The sequence below is a fragment of the Rhamphochromis longiceps genome, linkage group LG22, assembly GCF_057381845.1.
Source record: "Rhamphochromis longiceps isolate RC_006_pf linkage group LG22, R_longiceps_female_GT1.1, whole genome shotgun sequence".
Classification (NCBI taxonomy): domain Eukaryota; kingdom Metazoa; phylum Chordata; class Actinopteri; order Cichliformes; family Cichlidae; genus Rhamphochromis; species Rhamphochromis longiceps.
In genome coordinates this window covers 14,589,321-14,607,320 of record NC_140577.1, presented here as the reverse complement: position 1 = coordinate 14,607,320, position 18,000 = coordinate 14,589,321, and the positions used below count along the sequence as shown (strand labels likewise).

The 18,000-nt window shown below is 37.4% G+C and overlaps 15 non-coding genes across 15 annotated transcripts; all 15 read left to right on the top strand.

Annotated features, from left to right (window-relative positions):
- The first annotated feature begins 128 nt into the window (after positions 1-128).
- On the top strand, positions 129-200 carry trnah-gug (transfer RNA histidin (anticodon GUG)). Its single transcript has one exon. It is a non-coding gene; the product is annotated as a tRNA-His (tRNA).
- An 880-nt stretch (positions 201-1,080) lies between these two features.
- trnah-gug (transfer RNA histidin (anticodon GUG)) lies at positions 1,081-1,152 on the top strand. The gene has a single exon. It is a non-coding gene; the product is annotated as a tRNA-His (tRNA).
- A 790-nt stretch (positions 1,153-1,942) lies between these two features.
- Positions 1,943-2,014, top strand: trnah-gug (transfer RNA histidin (anticodon GUG)). Its single transcript has one exon. It is a non-coding gene; the product is annotated as a tRNA-His (tRNA).
- A 3,470-nt stretch (positions 2,015-5,484) lies between these two features.
- On the top strand, positions 5,485-5,556 carry trnah-gug (transfer RNA histidin (anticodon GUG)). The gene has a single exon. It is a non-coding gene; the product is annotated as a tRNA-His (tRNA).
- A 770-nt stretch (positions 5,557-6,326) lies between these two features.
- On the top strand, positions 6,327-6,398 carry trnah-gug (transfer RNA histidin (anticodon GUG)). The gene has a single exon. It is a non-coding gene; the product is annotated as a tRNA-His (tRNA).
- A 770-nt stretch (positions 6,399-7,168) lies between these two features.
- Positions 7,169-7,240, top strand: trnah-gug (transfer RNA histidin (anticodon GUG)). Its single transcript has one exon. It is a non-coding gene; the product is annotated as a tRNA-His (tRNA).
- Positions 7,241-8,000: 760 nt separating this feature from the next.
- trnah-gug (transfer RNA histidin (anticodon GUG)) lies at positions 8,001-8,072 on the top strand. Its single transcript has one exon. It is a non-coding gene; the product is annotated as a tRNA-His (tRNA).
- A 692-nt stretch (positions 8,073-8,764) lies between these two features.
- Positions 8,765-8,836, top strand: trnah-gug (transfer RNA histidin (anticodon GUG)). Its single transcript has one exon. It is a non-coding gene; the product is annotated as a tRNA-His (tRNA).
- A 772-nt stretch (positions 8,837-9,608) lies between these two features.
- trnah-gug (transfer RNA histidin (anticodon GUG)) lies at positions 9,609-9,680 on the top strand. The gene has a single exon. It is a non-coding gene; the product is annotated as a tRNA-His (tRNA).
- A 745-nt stretch (positions 9,681-10,425) lies between these two features.
- trnah-gug (transfer RNA histidin (anticodon GUG)) lies at positions 10,426-10,497 on the top strand. Its single transcript has one exon. It is a non-coding gene; the product is annotated as a tRNA-His (tRNA).
- Positions 10,498-11,603: 1,106 nt separating this feature from the next.
- On the top strand, positions 11,604-11,675 carry trnah-gug (transfer RNA histidin (anticodon GUG)). The gene has a single exon. It is a non-coding gene; the product is annotated as a tRNA-His (tRNA).
- Positions 11,676-13,464: 1,789 nt separating this feature from the next.
- Positions 13,465-13,536, top strand: trnah-gug (transfer RNA histidin (anticodon GUG)). The gene has a single exon. It is a non-coding gene; the product is annotated as a tRNA-His (tRNA).
- Positions 13,537-14,281: 745 nt separating this feature from the next.
- On the top strand, positions 14,282-14,353 carry trnah-gug (transfer RNA histidin (anticodon GUG)). The gene has a single exon. It is a non-coding gene; the product is annotated as a tRNA-His (tRNA).
- Positions 14,354-16,266: 1,913 nt separating this feature from the next.
- On the top strand, positions 16,267-16,338 carry trnah-gug (transfer RNA histidin (anticodon GUG)). The gene has a single exon. It is a non-coding gene; the product is annotated as a tRNA-His (tRNA).
- Positions 16,339-17,123: 785 nt separating this feature from the next.
- On the top strand, positions 17,124-17,195 carry trnah-gug (transfer RNA histidin (anticodon GUG)). The gene has a single exon. It is a non-coding gene; the product is annotated as a tRNA-His (tRNA).
- The last annotated feature ends 805 nt before the right edge of the window (positions 17,196-18,000 follow it).

Below are 18,000 nucleotides of genomic sequence, written 5' to 3'. Positions count from 1 at the left end.
GGCGTTCTGACGGTAAATAATGTCTGCTGTTCTTTTGCGCATCGTACAGGTCACTGTTCAAGTATATATAGTGGAGTGAGACAACTGCAAGATACAGACTGCAACTGACAGCATAATCCAGCGTGCCAGCCGTGATCGTATAGTGGTTAGTACTCTGCGTTGTGGCCGCAGCAACCCCGGTTCGAATCCGGGTCACGGCAGTGTGGTTGTGATTGCAGAGCAAGTAATTGTAGCAGGTCAGCGTGAATGATTACAGGCATGTTTTTTCATTGTTGGTACTGGATTGCCCAATCAAATTTCTTAACATAACCAGCTTTTCCTTACCTTACCTGTTCGCTCATCAACCAGTTTTTTTTTTTCATTTTTACAACAGAGTTTAAACTTCCATTGTTTTCATTCAAATTCTGTTTTGTTCATTCTAATTCCGTTGTTTTCATTGAAATTCCGTTGTTTTCATTCAAATGCTTTTGTTTTCATTCTAATTCTACTCTTTTTATTCCAATTCCATTGTTTGTTCTCAAATTCTGTTGTTTTCATTCAAATTCCATTGTTTTCATTCAATTTCCATTGTTTTCATTCAAATTCTGTTCTTTTCATTCTATTTCCATTGTTTTCATTCAAATTCCATTGTTTTCATTCAAATTCTGTTCTGTTATTCTAATTCCGTTGTTTTCCGTTGTTTTGATTCAAACTCTGTTCTGTACATTCTAATTCCGTTGTTTTCATTCAAATTCCGTTGTTTTCATTCAATTTCCATTGTTTTGATTCAAATTCTGTTGTTTGTTTTAATGTGGAAAAAGTGGTTGGGACAGATGTTCAAACAGAAGCGACACGCGGCTGCAGTTACAGTCTGTATTATGCGTTTGTTCTTCATATGATTCTGATGTGTGAACGATGCGCACATTTATGCACGTGGCACAGTAAAAGCATCTGCATTAACACAGAGACATCTGGCGTTCTGACGGTAAATAATGTCTGCTGTTCTTTTGCGCATCGTACAGGTCACTGTTCAAGTATATATAGTGGAGTGAGACAACTGCAAGATACAGACTGCAACTGACAGCATAATCCAGCGTGCCAGCCGTGATCGTATAGTGGTTAGTACTCTGCGTTGTGGCCGCAGCAACCCCGGTTCGAATCCGGGTCACGGCAGTGTGGTTGTGATTGCAGAGCAAGTAATTGTAGCAGGTCAGCGTGAATGATTACAGGCATGTTTTTTCATTGTTGGTACTGGATTGCCCAATCAAATTTCTTAACATAACCAGCTTTTCCTTACCTTACCTGTGAACTCATCAACCAGTTTTTTTTTTCATTTTTACAACAGAGTTTAAACTTCCGTTGTTTTCATTCAAATTCTGTTGTTTTCATTCAAATTCTGTTGTTTTCATTCAAATTCTGTTTTGTTCATTCTAATTCCGTTGTTTTCATTCAAATTCTGTTGTTTTCATTCAAATTCCGTTGTTTTCATTCAAATTCTGTTGTTTTCATTCAAATTCCATTGTTTTCATTCAAATTCTGTTGTTTTCATTCAAATTCCGTTGTTTTCATTCTAATTCCGTTGTTTTCATTCAAATTCCATTGTTTTCATTCAAATTCTGTTGTTTTCATTCAAATTCCATTGTTTTGATTCAAATTCTGTTGTTTGTTTTAATGTGGAAAAAGTGGTTGGGACAGATGTTCAAACAGAAGTGACACGCGGCTGCAGTTACAGTCTGTATTATGCGTTTGTTCTTCATATGAATCTGATGTGTGAACGATGCGCACGATTATGCGCGTGGCACAGTAAAAGCATCTGCATTAACACAGAGACATCTGGCGTTCTGACGGTAAATAATGTCTGCTGTTCTTTTGCACATCGTACAGGTCACTGTTCAAGTATATATAGTGGAGTGAGACAACTGCAAGATACAGACTGCAACTGACAGCATGACCTAGCGTGCCAGCCGTGATCGTATAGTGGTTAGTACTCTGCGTTGTGGCCGCAGCAACCCCGGTTCGAATCCGGGTCACGGCAGTGTGGTTGTGATTGCACAGCAAGTAATTGTAGCAGGTCAGCGTGAATGATTACAGGCATGTTTTTTCATTGTTGGTACTGGATTGCCCAATCAAATTTCTTAACATAACCAGCTTTTCCTTACCTTACCTGTTCGCTCATCAACCAGTTTTTTTTTTTCATTTTTACAACAGAGTTTAAACTTCCATTGTTTTCATTCAAATTCTGTTTTGTTCATTCTAATTCCGTTGTTTTCATTGAAATTCCGTTGTTTTCATTCAAATGCTTTTGTTTTCATTCTAATTCTACTCTTTTTATTCCAATTCCATTGTTTGTTCTCAAATTCTGTTGTTTTCATTCAAATTCCATTGTTTTCATTCAATTTCCATTGTTTTCATTCAAATTCCATTGTTTTCATTCAAATTCTGTTCTGTTATTCTAATTCCGTTGTTTTCCGTTGTTTTGATTCAAACTCTGTTCTGTACATTCTAATTCCGTTGTTTTCATTCAAATTCCGTTGTTTTCATTCAATTTCCATTGTTTTGATTCAAATTCTGTTGTTTGTTTTAATGTGGAAAAAGTGGTTGGGACAGATGTTCAAACAGAAGCGACACGCGGCTGCAGTTACAGTCTGTATTATGCGTTTGTTCTTCATATGATTCTGATGTGTGAACGATGCGCACATTTATGCACGTGGCACAGTAAAAGCATCTGCATTACAGTTTTTTACAGTCGCTAACAAGCGTTTGTCCAAACAGTTGTCACATTTGCAAAACTCTAAACACAATTAGCACAGCATCGGTCTGTTGTGGCCATACCATTCACACATTTCATGTCGTGTTCACCCAATATGCAGTCAGTGAACACATTTCCACAATGCTTACATTTTCTTAACAGACAAGCTATACCTCCCAACAAAATTATGGACTGTTTTTGTAGTATCTACGAATGTTAACACACAACATCCCACAATAGCAAAAACAATATTCCAAACCTTAGATACAGTATAAAAGCCTCTGCTTCTGCAATGATATCAGTACAAAAACAATATCAATATCAAAAATATATCTCAGCTGATAATAAACAAACAACTGAATAATTGAGACACAGCTTATTTATGTTGGGTAAATTGGGCCAACCACAGCTTCTTCCATTCTGGCTTAGACTCAGTGGGGTTTATAAGGCAAGACCTTGAGGAGTGATGTTTTTGGAAACAAAAAAAAGACAAACACTGTAATGTCTGGTCGAGGAAGAGTAAGAGCAAGGGGCCCAGGGAGAAGAGCAGGCCCAAGGAGAGGGCAAGGTAGAGGTGTAAGAATGCGTGGTGGTGGCATTCCAAGGGCTGCAAGAACAGTAGTCAGTGATGAAATTCGTGCCACTATCATTGACCATGTAATCAACCATGGTCTTTCACTAAGAGAGGCTGGTGAAAGAGTGCAGCCCAATTTGAGGCGGTCAACGGTTGCCTCCATTATACGCATCTTTCAACAAACCAACAGGTAAGTATTGCATTTTACATGGATTGTTTCTATTCTCACTTGACATGTCAATATGGTCATACAGTAATGCATATGTTGAATTTTTTGTCTTTCTAAAGAATGCAACGTCTTCCACCCTCTGGGGGAAGAGGAAAGCTCCTCAGTAATGATCAGGAGCTTGCCATTGTAGAAATGGTTACTGCAAATAATGCAATAAAACTGCGTGAAATTCAAACTAGAATTGTGGCGGACCATGAGATATTTGACAATATCGATAGAATCAGCCTCACAACCATTACGCGGACATTGTCCAAACACAGAGTGCGGATGAAGCAGCTCTACGCTGTTCCCTTTGAGAGGAACAGTGAGAGGGTCAAGGAGCTACGATGACAATATGTCCAGGTATAGTGTATATTCAATCCAATGTCCAGTTCTATAAGCTTTGCACTTTGCAAGTAGGTAACCTACACAATACTAGGTTACAGTACAGTATGGTATACAGTAATAACATGACTTACATAAACTTTGTTTCAGAGAGTTATGGAATTGGAGGCCAACCAGGCCCCTCATGAATTCATATACATCGATGAGGCAGGATTCAATCTGGCCAAAAGGCGTCGACGTGGACGAAATGTAATTGGAAAAAGGGCCACAGTTGATGTGCCAGGACAGAGAGGGGCAAACATTACCATGTGTGCAGCAATTGCAAATGCAGGATTACTCCTTCACAGATGTCAGGTTGGACCCTATAATACAGAGCGCTTGCTTGCCTTTCTCAATGATCTCCACCAGCGCCTGGTTCCAGAGCAAGGTCAGGAGGGTGAAAACATGAGGACCTTTGTAATTACCTGGGACAATGTGGCTTTCCATCACTCGCAAGCAATAACAACATGGTTTGAAGTCCACCCAAGACTGGTAAGTCTCTTCCTTCCACCCTATTCACCTTTCCTCAACCCCATAGAGGAGTTCTTTTCTGCATGGAGGTGGAAGGTTTATGACCATCAGCCACATGACCAGATGTCCCTCCTCGAAGCCATGGATGCTGGCTCCAGGGACATCACAGTTGACGATTGCCAAGGGTGGAACCGACATACCAGGCGGTTCTATCCCAGGTGCATCGACTTGGATAACATCAGATGTGATGTTGATGAAAAAATGTGGCCTAACCCTGAAGATCGCAGAGATTAGATGCAAAGTTTTTGCCTTTTTTTAGCCCCCCTCCCCCCCTTTTGATCTTGGCTTTTTGCTGTTGTTTTTTTGTTCAGAATGCTCTTGTGTGTTTCATGGATATTTTGTTCACTGTAAGCAATACTGTAAAACTTTCTCTGTCCTATCATACCGTGTTTCTACTGTACCTCCTGTAGTAAACAGTAAAGAAACATAAACTTGTTTGCTTTTTACTGGAATGCTTTTGAATGTGAACATTACTGTACATGTGGACATACAGTTACCAACCAAGACATTTCTGGTGTCAATATGGTGGATTGCATGTTTCGCATGCAAATACCTGTGACACTGAAACATAAAAGTCTATGCAGTTTTTGTAATGTCAATAATAGCCAGTATTTTGAAACCTGGTGTACTTTGATTGACTGCATGTACCTTGTGAAGTGAAAACAAGTGTTATTCTTTGACAGACTAATTTCATTTTGAGTCAGATTTATAGTGTTTTTGTACAGTTAGTGTGTGCAGAGAAAGATGTGTTCTAATTTTGAAATGAGGAGTTAGTATATATTTAACAAAGTGTATTTTTGGGAAGGATATTATCCATTTGGCCAATTGTGTTTTGTAGGTGTGGGTCTGTGTTAAGAGTTTAGAAAAAGTATCTGAAGTATGGGTAGGCGCTTGTTAGCGACTGTAAAAAAACTGTAACACAGAGACATCTGGCGTTCTGACGGTAAATAATGTCTGCTGTTCTTTTGCGCATCGTACAGGTCACTGTTCAAGTATATATAGTGGAGTGAGACAACTGCAAGATACAGACTGCAACTGACAGCATAATCCAGCGTGCCAGCCGTGATCGTATAGTGGTTAGTACTCTGCGTTGTGGCCGCAGCAACCCCGGTTCGAATCCGGGTCACGGCAGTGTGGTTGTGATTGCAGAGCAAGTAATTGTAGCAGGTCAGCGTGAATGATTACAGGCATGTTTTTTCATTGTTGGTACTGGATTGCCCAATCAAATTTCTTAACATAACCAGCTTTTCCTTACCTTACCTGTGAACTCATCAACCAGTTTTTTTTTTCATTTTTACAACAGAGTTTAAACTTCCGTTGTTTTCATTCAAATTCTGTTGTTTTCATTCAAATTCCGTTGTTTTCATTCAAATTCTGTTGTTTTCATTCAAATTCCATTGTTTTCATTCAAATTCTGTTGTTTTCATTCAAATTCTGTTGTTTTCATTCAAATTCCGTTGTTTTCATTCAAATTCTGTTGTTTTCATTCAAATTCCATTGTTTTCATTCAAATTCTGTTGTTTTCATTCAAATTCTGTTGTTTTCATTCAAATTCCATTGTTTTCATTCAAATTCCATTGTTTTCATTCAAATTCTGTTGTTTGTTTTAATGTGGAAAAAGTGGTTGGGACAGATGTTCAAACAGAAGCGACACGCGGCTGCAGTTACAGTCTGTATTATGCGTTTGTTCTTCATATGAATCTGATGTGTGAACGATGCGCACGATTATGCGCGTGGCATAGTAAAAGCATCTGCATTAACACAGAGACATCTGGTGTTCTGACGGTAAATAATGTCTGCTGTTCTTTTGCGCATCGTACAGGTCACTGTTCAAGTATATATAGTGGAGTGAGACAACTGCAAGATACAGACTGCAACTGACAGCATAATCCAGCGCGCCAGCCGTGATCGTATAGTGGTTAGTACTCTGCGTTGTGGCCGCAGCAACCCCGGTTCGAATCCGGGTCACGGCAGTGTGGTTGTGATTGCAGAGCAAGTAATTGTAGCAGGTCAGCGTGAATGATTACAGGCATGTTTTTTCATTGTTGGTACTGGATTGCCCAATCAAATTTCTTAACATAACCAGCTTTTCCTTACCTTACCTGTGAACTCATCAACCAGTTTTTTTTTTCATTTTTACAACAGAGTTTGAACTTCCGTTGTTTTCATTCAAATTCTGTTGTTTTCATTCAAATTCCGTTGTTTTCATTCAAATTCTGTTGTTTTCATTCAAATTCCATTGTTTTCATTCAAATTCTGTTGTTTTCATTCAAATTCTGTTGTTTTCATTCAAATTCCGTTGTTTTCATTCAAATTCTGTTGTTTTCATTCAAATTCCATTGTTTTCATTCAAATTCTGTTGTTTTCATTCAAATTCTGTTGTTTTCATTCAAATTCCATTGTTTTCATTCAAATTCCATTGTTTTCATTCAAATTCTGTTGTTTGTTTTAATGTGGAAAAAGTGGTTGGGACAGATGTTCAAACAGAAGCGACACGCGGCTGCAGTTACAGTCTGTATTATGCGTTTGTTCTTCATATGAATCTGATGTGTGAACGATGCGCACGATTATGCGCGTGGCATAGTAAAAGCATCTGCATTAACACAGAGACATCTGGTGTTCTGACGGTAAATAATATCTGCTGTTCTTTTGCGCATCGTACAGGTCACTGTTCAAGTATATATAGTGGAGTGAGACAACTGCAAGATACAGACTGCAACTGACAGCATAATCCAGCGCGCCAGCCGTGATCGTATAGTGGTTAGTACTCTGCGTTGTGGCCGCAGCAACCCCGGTTCGAATCCGGGTCACGGCAGTGTGGTTGTGATTGCAGAGCAAGTAATTGTAGCAGGTCAGCGTGAATGATTACAGGCATGATTTTTTTCATTGTTGGTACTGGATTGCCCAATCAAATTTCTTAACATAACCAGCTTTTCCTTACCTTACCTGTGAACTCATCAACCAGTTTTTTTTTCATTTTTACAACAGAGTTTAAACTTCCGTTGTTTTCATTCAAATTCCATTGTTTTCATTTAAATTCTGTTGTTTTCATTCAAATTCCATTGTTTTCATTCAAATTCTGTTCTTTTCATTCTATTTCCATTGTTTTCATTCAAATTCCATTGTTTTGATTCAAATTCTGTTCTGTTATTCTAATTCCGTTGTTTTCCGTTGTTTTGATTCAAACTCTGTTCTGTACATTCAAATTCCGTTGTTTTCATTCAAATTCCGTTGTTTTCATTCAATTTCCATTGTTTTGATTCAAATTCTGTTGTTTGTTTTAATGTGGAAAAAGTGGTTGGGACAGATGTTCAAACAGAAGCGACACGCGGCTGCAGTTACAGTCTGTATTATGCGTTTGTTCTTCATATGAATCTGATGTGTGAACGATGCGCACATTTATGCACGTGGCACAGTAAAAGCATCTGCATTAACACAGAGACATCTGGCGTTCTGACGGTAAATAATGTCTGCTGTTCTTTTGCGCATCGTACAGGTCACTGTTCAAGTATATATAGTGGAGTGAGACAACTTCAAGATACAGACTGCAACTGACAGCATGACCTAGCGTGCCAGCCGTGATCGTATAGTGGTTAGTACTCTGCGTTGTGGCCGCAGCAACCCCGGTTCGAATCCGGGTCACGGCAGTGTGGTTGTGATTGCAGAGCAAGTAATTGTAGCAGGTCAGCGTGAACGATTACAAGCATTATTTTTTTCATTGTTGGTACTGGATTGCCCAATCAAATTTCTTAACATAACCAGCTTTTCCTTACCTTACCTGTGAACTCATCAACCAGTTTTTTTTTTTTCATTTTTACAACAGAGTTTAAACTTCCATTGTTTTCATTCAAATGCTTTTGTTTTCATTCTAATTCTACTCTTTTTATTCCAATTCCATTGTTTGTTCTCAAATTCCGTTGTTTTCATTCAAATTCTGTTGTTTTCATTCAAATTCCATTGTTTTCATTCAAATTCCGTTGTTTTCATTCAAATTCCGTTGTTTTCATTCAATTTCCATTGTTTTGATTCAAATTCTGTTGTTTGTTTTAATGTGGAAAAAGTGGTTGGGACAGATGTTCAAACAGAAGTGACACGCGGCTGCAGTTACAGTCTGTATTATGCGTTTGTTCTTCATATGAATCTGATGTGTGAACGATGCGCACGATTATGCGCGTGGCACAGTAAAAGCATCTGCATTAACACAGAGACATCTGGCGTTCTGACGGTAAATAATGTCTGCTGTTCTTTTGCGCATCGTACAGGTCACTGTTCAAGTATATAGTGGAGTGAGACAACTGCAAGATACAGACTGCAACTGACAGCATAATCCAGCGCGCCAGCCGTGATCGTATAGTGGTTAGTACTCTGCGTTGTGGCCGCAGCAACCCCGGTTTGAATCCGGGTCACGGCAGTGTGGTTGTGATTGCAGAGCAAGTAATTGTAGCAGGTCACCGTGAATGATTACAGGCATGATTTTTTTCATTGTTGGTACTGGATTGCCCAATCAAATTTCTTAACATAACCAGCTTTTCCTTACCTTACCTGTGAACTCATCAACCAGCTTTTTTTTTCATTTTTACAACAGAGTTTAAACTTCCGTTGTTTTCATTCAAATTCTGTTGTTTTCATTCAAATTCTGTTGTTTTCATTCAAATTCTGTTGTTTTCATTCAAATTCTGTTTTGTTCATTCTAATTCCGTTGTTTTCATTCAAATTCCATTGTTTTCATTCAAATTCTGTTGTTTTCATTCAAATTCCGTTGTTTTCATTCAAATTCTGTTGTTTTCATTCAAATTCCATTGTTTTCATTCAAATTCTGTTGTTTTCATTCAAATTCCATTGTTTTCATTCAAATTCCATTGTTTTGATTCAAATTCTGTTGTTTGTTTTAATGTGGAAAAAGTGGTTGGGACAGATGTTCAAACAGAAGCGACACGCGGCTGCAGTTACAGTCTGTATTATGCGTTTGTTCTTCATATGAATCTGATGTGTGAACGATGCGCACGATTATGCGCGTGGCACAGTAAAAGCATCTGCATTAACACAGAGACATCTGGCGTTCTGACGGTAAATAATGTCTGCTGTTCTTTTGCGCATCGTACAGGTCACTGTTCAAGTATATATAGTGGAGTGAGACAACTGCAAGATACAGACTGCAACTGACAGCATGACCTAGCGTGCCAGCCGTGATCGTATAGTGGTTAGTACTCTGCGTTGTGGCCGCAGCAACCCCGGTTCGAATCCGGGTCACGGCAGTGTGGTTGTGATTGCAGAGCAAGTAATTGTAGCAGGTCAGCGTGAATGATTACAGGCATCATTTTTTTCATTGTTGGTACTGGATTGCCCAATCAAATTTCTTAACATAACCAGCTTTTCCTTACCTTACCTGTGAACTCATCAACCAGTTTTTTTTTCATTTTTACAACAGAGTTTAAACTTCCATTGTTTTCATTCAAATTCTGTTTTGTTCATTCAAATTCCGTTGTTTTCATTCAAATTCCATTGTTTTCATTTAAATTCTGTTGTTTTCATTCAAATTCCATTGTTTTCATTTAAATTCTGTTGTTTTCATTCAAATTCCATTGTTTTCATTCAAATTCTGTTGTTTTCATTTAAATTCCGTTGTTTTCATTCAAATTCCGTTGTTTTCATTCAAATTCCGTTGTTTTCATTCAATTTCCATTGTTTTGATTCAAATTCTGTTGTTTGTTTTAATGTGGAAAAAGTGGTTGTGACAGATGTTCAAACAGAAGCGACACGCGGCTGCAGTTACAGTCTGTATTATGCGTTTGTTCTTCATATGAATCTGATGTGTGAACGATGCGCACGATTATGCGCGTGGCACAGTAAAAGCATCTGCAATTACACAGAGACATCTGGTGTTCTGACGGTAAATAATATCTGCTGTTCGCATCGTACAGGTTACTGTTCAAGTATATATAGTGGAGTGAGACAACTGCAAGATACAGACTGCAACTGACAGCATGACCTAGCGTGCCAGCCGTGATCGTATAGTGGTTTGTACTCTGCGTTGTGGCCGCAGCAACCCCGGTTCGAATCCGGGTCACGGCAGTGTGGTTGTGATTGCAGAGCAAGTAATTGTAGCAGGTCAGCGTGAATGATTACAGGCATGTTTTTTCATTGTTGGTACTGGATTGCCCAATCAAATTTCTTAACATAACCAGCTTTTCCTTACCTTACCTGTGAACTCATCAACCAGTTTTTTTTTTTTCATTTTTACAACAGAGTTTAAACTTCCATTGTTTTCATTCAAATTCCGTTGTTTTCATTCAGATGCTTTTGTTTTCATTCTAATTCTACTCTTTTTATTCCAATTCCATTGTTTGTTCTCAAATTCTGTTGTTTTCATTCAAATTCCATTGTTTTCATTCAAATTCTGTTGTTTTCATTCAAATCCCATTGTTTTCATTCAATTTCCATTATTTTCATTCAATTTCCATTGTTTTCATTCAAATTCTGTTCTTTTCATTCAAATTCCATTGTTTTGATTCAAACTCTGTTCTGTACATTCTAATTCCGTTGTTTTCATTCAAATTCCGTTGTTTTCATTCAATTTCCATTGTTTTGATTCAAATTCTGTTGTTTTCATTCAAATTCCGTTGTTTTCATTCAAATTCTGTTCTTTTCATTCAAATTCCATTGTTTTCATTCAAATTCCATTGTTTTCATTCAAATTCCATTGTTTTCATTCAATTTCCATTGTTTTGATTCAAATTCTGTTGTTTTCATTCAAATTCCATTGTTTTCATTCAAATTCTGTTGTTTTCATTCAAATTCCGTTGTTTTCATTCAAATTCTGTTCTTTTCATTCAAATTCCATTGTTTTCATTCAAATTCCATTGTTTTGATTCAAATTCTGTTGTTTGTTTTAATGTGGAAAAAGTGGTTGGGACAGATGTTCAAACAGAAGCGACACGCGGCTGCAGTTACAGTCTGTATTATGCGTTTGTTCTTCATATGAATCTGATGTGTGAACGATGCGCACGATTATGCGCGTGGCACAGTAAAAGCATCTGCATTAACACAGAGACATCTGGTGTTCTGACGGTAAATAATATCTGCTGTTCGCATCGTACAGGTTACTGTTCAAGTATATATAGTGGAGTGAGACAACTGCAAGATACAGACTGCAACTGACAGCATGACCTAGCGTGCCAGCCGTGATCGTATAGTGGTTAGTACTCTGCGTTGTGGCCGCAGCAACCCCGGTTCGAATCCGGGTCACGGCAGTGTGGTTGTGATTGCAGAGCAAGTAATTGTAGCAGGTCAGCGTGAATGATTACAGGCATGTTTTTTCATTGTTGGTACTGGATTGCCCAATCAAATTTCTTAACATAACCAGCTTTTCCTTACCTTACCTGTGAACCCATCAACCAGTTTTTTTTTTTCATTTTTACAACAGAGTTTAAACTTCCGTTGTTTTCATTCAAATTCTGTTTTGTTCATTCTAATTCCATTGTTTTCATTCAAATTCTGTTGTTTTCATTCAAATTCCGTTGTTTTCATTCAAATTCTGTTCTTTTCATTTAAATTCCGTTGTTTTCATTCAAATTCTGTTCTTTTCATTCTATTTCCATTGTTTTCATTCAATTTCCATTGTTTTGATTCAAATTCTGTTGTTATTCTAATTCCGTTGTTTTCCGTTGTTTTGATTCAAACTCTGTTCTGTACATTCAAATTCTGTTCTTTTCATTCAAATTCCATTGTTTTCATTCAAATTCCATTGTTTTCATTCAAATTCCATTGTTTTCATTCAATTTCCATTGTTTTGATTCAAATTCTGTTGTTTTCATTCAAATTCCATTGTTTTCATTCAAATTCTGTTGTTTTCATTCAAATTCCGTTGTTTTCATTCAAATTCTGTTCTTTTCATTCAAATTCCATTGTTTTCATTCAAATTCCATTGTTTTCATTCAAATTCCATTGTTTTCATTCAAATTCCATTGTTTTGATTCAAATTCTGTTGTTTGTTTTAATGTGGAAAAAGTGGTTGGGACAGATGTTCAAACAGAAGCGACACGCGGCTGCAGTTACAGTCTGTATTATGCGTTTGTTCTTCATATGAATCTGATGTGTGAACGATGCGCACGATTATGCGCGTGGCACAGTAAAAGCATCTGCATTAACACAGAGACATCTGGCGTTCTGACGGTAAATAATGTCTGCTGTTCTTTTGCGCATCGTACAGGTCACTGTTCAAGTATATATAGTGGAGTGAGACAACTGCAAGATACAGACTGCAACTGACAGCATGACCTAGCGTGCCAGCCGTGATCGTATAGTGGTTAGTACTCTGCGTTGTGGCCGCAGCAACCCCAGTTCGAATCCGGGTCACGGCAGTGTGGTTGTGATTGCAGAGCAAGTAATTGGAGACTCAAAGGCTGCACGGCAGCTTGAATTGTTACAGTCATGTTATTTCATTATTGGCACTGGATTGTCCAATCAAGTTTCTGAACGTAACCGGCTTTTCCTTACCTTACCTGTTCGCTCATCAACCAGTTTTTTTTTTCATTTTTACAACAGAGTTTAAACTTCCATTGTTTTCATTCAAATTCTGTTTTGTTCATTCAAATTCTGTTTTGTTCATTCAAATTCCGTTGTTTTCATTCAAATTCTGTTGTTTTCATTCAAATTCCGTTGTTTTCATTCAAATTCTGTTGTTTTCATTCAAATTCCGTTTTCATTCAAATTCTGTTGTTTTGATTCAAATTCTGTTGTTTGTTTTAATGTGGAAAAAGTGGTTGGGACAGATGTTCAAACAGAAGTGACACGCGGCTGCAGTTACAGTCTGTATTATACGTTTGTTCTTCATATGAATCTGATGTGTGAACGATGCGCACGATTATGCGCGTGGCACAGTAAAAGCATCTGCATTAACACAGAGACATCTGGCGTTCTGACGGTAAATAATGTCTGCTGTTCTTTTGCGCATCGTACAGGTCACTGTTCAAGTATATATAGTGGAGTGAGACAACTGCAAGATACAGACTGCAACTGACAGCATGACCTAGCGTGCCAGCCGTGATCGTATAGTGGTTAGTACTCTGCGTTGTGGCCGCAGCAACCCCGGTTCGAATCCGGGTCACGGCAGTGTGGTTGTGATTGCAGAGCAAGTAATTGTAGCAGGTCAGCGTGAATGATTACAGGCATGATTTTTTTTCATTGTTGGTACTGGATTGCCCAATCAAATTTCTTAACATAACCAGCTTTTCCTTACCTTACCTGTGAACTCATCAACCAGTTTTTTTTCATTTTTACAACAGAGTTTAAACTTCCGTTGTTTTCATTCAAATTCTGTTTTGTTCATTCAAATTCCGTTGTTTTCATTCAAATTCCATTGTTTTCATTTAAATTCTGTTGTTTTCATTCAAATTCCATTGTTTTCATTTAAATTCTGTTGTTTTCATTCAAATTCCATTGTTTTCATTCAAATTCTGTTGTTTTCATTTAAATTCCGTTGTTTTCATTCAAATTCCGTTGTTTTCATTCAAATTCCGTTGTTTTCATTCAATTTCCATTGTTTTGATTCAAATTCTGTTGTTTGTTTTAATGTGGAAAAAGTGGTTGTGACAGATGTTCAAACAGAAGCGACACGCGGCTGCAGTTACAGTCTGTATTATGCGTTTGTTCTTCATATGAATCTGATGTGTGAACGATGCGCACATTTATGCACGTGGCACAGTAAAAGCATCTGCAATTACACAGAGACATCTGGTGTTCTGACGGTAAATAATATCTGCTGTTCGCATCGTACAGGTTACTGTTCAAGTATATATAGTGGAGTGAGACAACTGCAAGATACAGACTGCAACTGACAGCATGACCTAGCGTGCCAGCCGTGATCGTATAGTGGTTAGTACTCTGCGTTGTGGCCGCAGCAACCCCGGTTCGAATCCGGGTCACGGCAGTGTGGTTGTGATTGCAGAGCAAGTAATTGTAGCAGGTCAGCGTGAATGATTACAGGCATGTTTTTTCATTGTTGGTACTGGATTGCCCAATCAAATTTCTTAACATAACCAGCTTTTCCTTACCTTACCTGTGAACTCATCAACCAGTTTTTTTTTTTTCATTTTTACAACAGAGTTTAAACTTCCGTTGTTTTCATTCAAATTCTGTTTTGTTCATTCTAATTCCGTTGTTTTCATTCAAATTCCGTTGTTTTCATTCAGATGCTTTTGTTTTCATTCTAATTCTACTCTTTTTATTCCAATTCCATTGTTTGTTCTCAAATTCTGTTGTTTTCATTCAAATTCCATTGTTTTCATTCAAATTCTGTTCTTTTCATTCAAATTCCATTGTTTTCATTCAAATTCTGTTCTGTTATTCTAATTCCGTTGTTGTCCGTTGTTTTGATTCAAACTCTGTTCTGTACATTCTAATTCCGTTGTTTTCATTCAAATTCCGTTGTTTTCATTCAATTTCCATTGTTTTGATTCAAATTCTGTTGTTTTCATTCAAATTCCGTTGTTTTCATTCAAATTCTGTTCTTTTCATTCAAATTCCATTGTTTTCATTCAAATTCCATTGTTTTCATTCAATTTCCATTGTTTTGATTCAAATTCTGTTGTTTTCATTCAAATTCCATTGTTTTCATTCAAATTCTGTTGTTTTCATTCAAATTCCGTTGTTTTCATTCAAATTCTGTTCTTTTCATTCAAATTCCATTGTTTTCATTCAAATTCCATTGTTTTCATTCAAATTCCATTGTTTTCATTCAAATTCCATTGTTTTGATTCAAATTCTGTTGTTTGTTTTAATGTGGAAAAAGTGGTTGGGACAGATGTTCAAACAGAAGCGACACGCGGCTGCAGTTACAGTCTGTATTATGCGTTTGTTCTTCATATGAATCTGATGTGTGAACGATGCGCACGATTATGCGCGTGGCACAGTAAAAGCATCTGCATTAACACAGAGACATCTGGTGTTCTGACGGTAAATAATGTCTGCTGTTCTTTTGCGCATCGTACAGGTCACTGTTCAAGTATATATAGTGGAGTGAGACAACTGCAAGATACAGACTGCAACTGACAGCATGACCTAGCGTGCCAGCCGTGATCGTATAGTGGTTAGTACTCTGCGTTGTGGCCGCAGCAACCCCAGTTCGAATCCGGGTCACGGCAGTGTGGTTGTGATTGCAGAGCAAGTAATTGGAGACTCAAAGGCTGCACGGCAGCTTGAATTGTTACAGTCATGTTATTTCATTATTGGCACTGGATTGTCCAATCAAATTTCTGAACGTAACCGACTTTTCCTTACCTTACCTGTTCGCTCATCAACCAGTTTTTTTTTTTCATTTTTACAACAGAGTTTAAACTTCCATTGTTTTCATTCAAATTCTGTTTTGTTCATTCAAATTCTGTTTTGTTCATTCAAATTCCGTTGTTTTCATTCAAATTCCATTGTTTTCATTCAAATTCTGTTGTTTTCATTCAAATTCCGTTGTTTTCATTCAAATTCTGTTGTTTTCATTCAAATTCCGTTTTCATTCAAATTCTGTTGTTTTGATTCAAATTCTGTTGTTTGTTTTAATGTGGAAAAAGTGGTTGGGACAGATGTTCAAACAGAAGTGACACGCGGCTGCAGTTACAGTCTGTATTATACGTTTGTTCTTCATATGAATCTGATGTGTGAACGATGCGCACGATTATGCGCGTGGCACAGTAAAAGCATCTGCATTAACACAGAGACATCTGGCGTTCTGACGGTAAATAATGTCTGCTGTTCTTTTGCGCATCGTACAGGTCACTGTTCAAGTATATATAGTGGAGTGAGACAACTGCAAGATACAGACTGCAACTGACAGCATGACCTAGCGTACCAGCCGTGATCGTATAGTGGTTAGTACTCTGCGTTGTGGCCGCAGCAACCCCGGTTCGAATCCGGGTCACGGCAGTGTGGTTGTGATTGCAGAGCAAGTAATTGTAGCAGGTCAGCGTGAATGATTACAGGCATGATTTTTTTTCATTGTTGGTACTGGATTGCCCAATCAAATTTCTTAACATAACCAGCTTTTCCTTACCTTACCTGTGAACTCATCAACCAGTTTTTTTTCATTTTTACAACAGAGTTTAAACTTCCGTTGTTTTCATTCAAATTCTGTTTTGTTCATTCTAATTCCGTTGTTTTCATTCAAATTCCATTGTTTTCATTTAAATTCTGTTGTTTTCATTCAAATTCCATTGTTTTCATTTAAATTCTGTTGTTTTCATTTAAATTCCGTTGTTTTCATTCAAATTCTGTTGTTTTCATTCTATTTCCATTGTTTTCATTCAAATTCCATTGTTTTGATTCAAATTCTGTTCTGTACATTCAAATTCCGTTGTTTTCATTCAAATTCCGTTGTTTTCATTCAATTTCCATTGTTTTGATTCAAATTCTGTTGTTTGTTTTAATGTGGAAAAAGTGGTTGTGACAGATGTTCAAACAGAAGCGACACGCGGCTGCAGTTACAGTCTGTATTATGCGTTTGTTCTTCATATGAATCTGATGTGTGAACGATGCGCACATTTATGCACGTGGCACAGTAAAAGCATCTGCAATTACACAGAGACATCTGGTGTTCTGACGGTAAATAATATCTGCTGTTCGCATCGTACAGGTTACTGTTCAAGTATATATAGTGGAGTGAGACAACTGCAAGATACAGACTGCAACTGACAGCATGCCCTAGCGTGCCAGCCGTGATCGTATAGTGGTTAGTACTCTGCGTTGTGGCCGCAGCAACCCCGGTTCGAATCCGGGTCACGGCAGTGTGGTTGTGATTGCAGAGCAAGTAATTGTAGCAGGTCAGCGTGAATGATTACAGGCATGATTTTTTTCATTGTTGGTACTGGATTGCCCAATCAAATTTCTTAACATAACCAGCTTTTCCTTACCTTACCTGTGAACTCATCAACCAGTTTTTTTTTTTTTCATTTTTACAACAGAGTTTAAACTTCCGTTGTTTTCATTCAAATTCTGTTTTGTTCATTCTAATTCCGTTGTTTTCATTCTAATTCCGTTGTTTTCATTCAGATGCTTTTGTTTTCATTCTAATTCTACTCTTTTTATTCCAATTCCATTGTTTGTTCTCAAATTCTGTTGTTTTCATTCAAATTCCATTGTTTTCATTCAAATTCTGTTCTTTTCATTCAAATTCCATTGTTTTCATTCAAATTCTGTTCTGTTATTCTAATTCCGTTGTTGTCCGTTGTTTTGATTCAAACTCTGTTCTGTACATTCTAATTCCGTTGTTTTCATTCAAATTCCGTTGTTTTCATTCAATTTCCATTGTTTTGATTCAAATTCTGTTGTTTTGATTCAAATTCCATTGTTTTCATTCAAATTCTGTTCTTTTCATTCAAATTCCATTGTTTTCATTCAAATTCTGTTCTGTTATTCTAATTCCGTTGTTGTCCGTTGTTTTGATTCAAACTCTGTTCTGTACATTCTAATTCCGTTGTTTTCATTCAAATTCTGTTCTTTTCATTCAAATTCCATTGTTTTCATTCAAATTCCATTGTTTTCATTCAAATTCCATTGTTTTCATTCAATTTCCATTGTTTTGATTCAAAT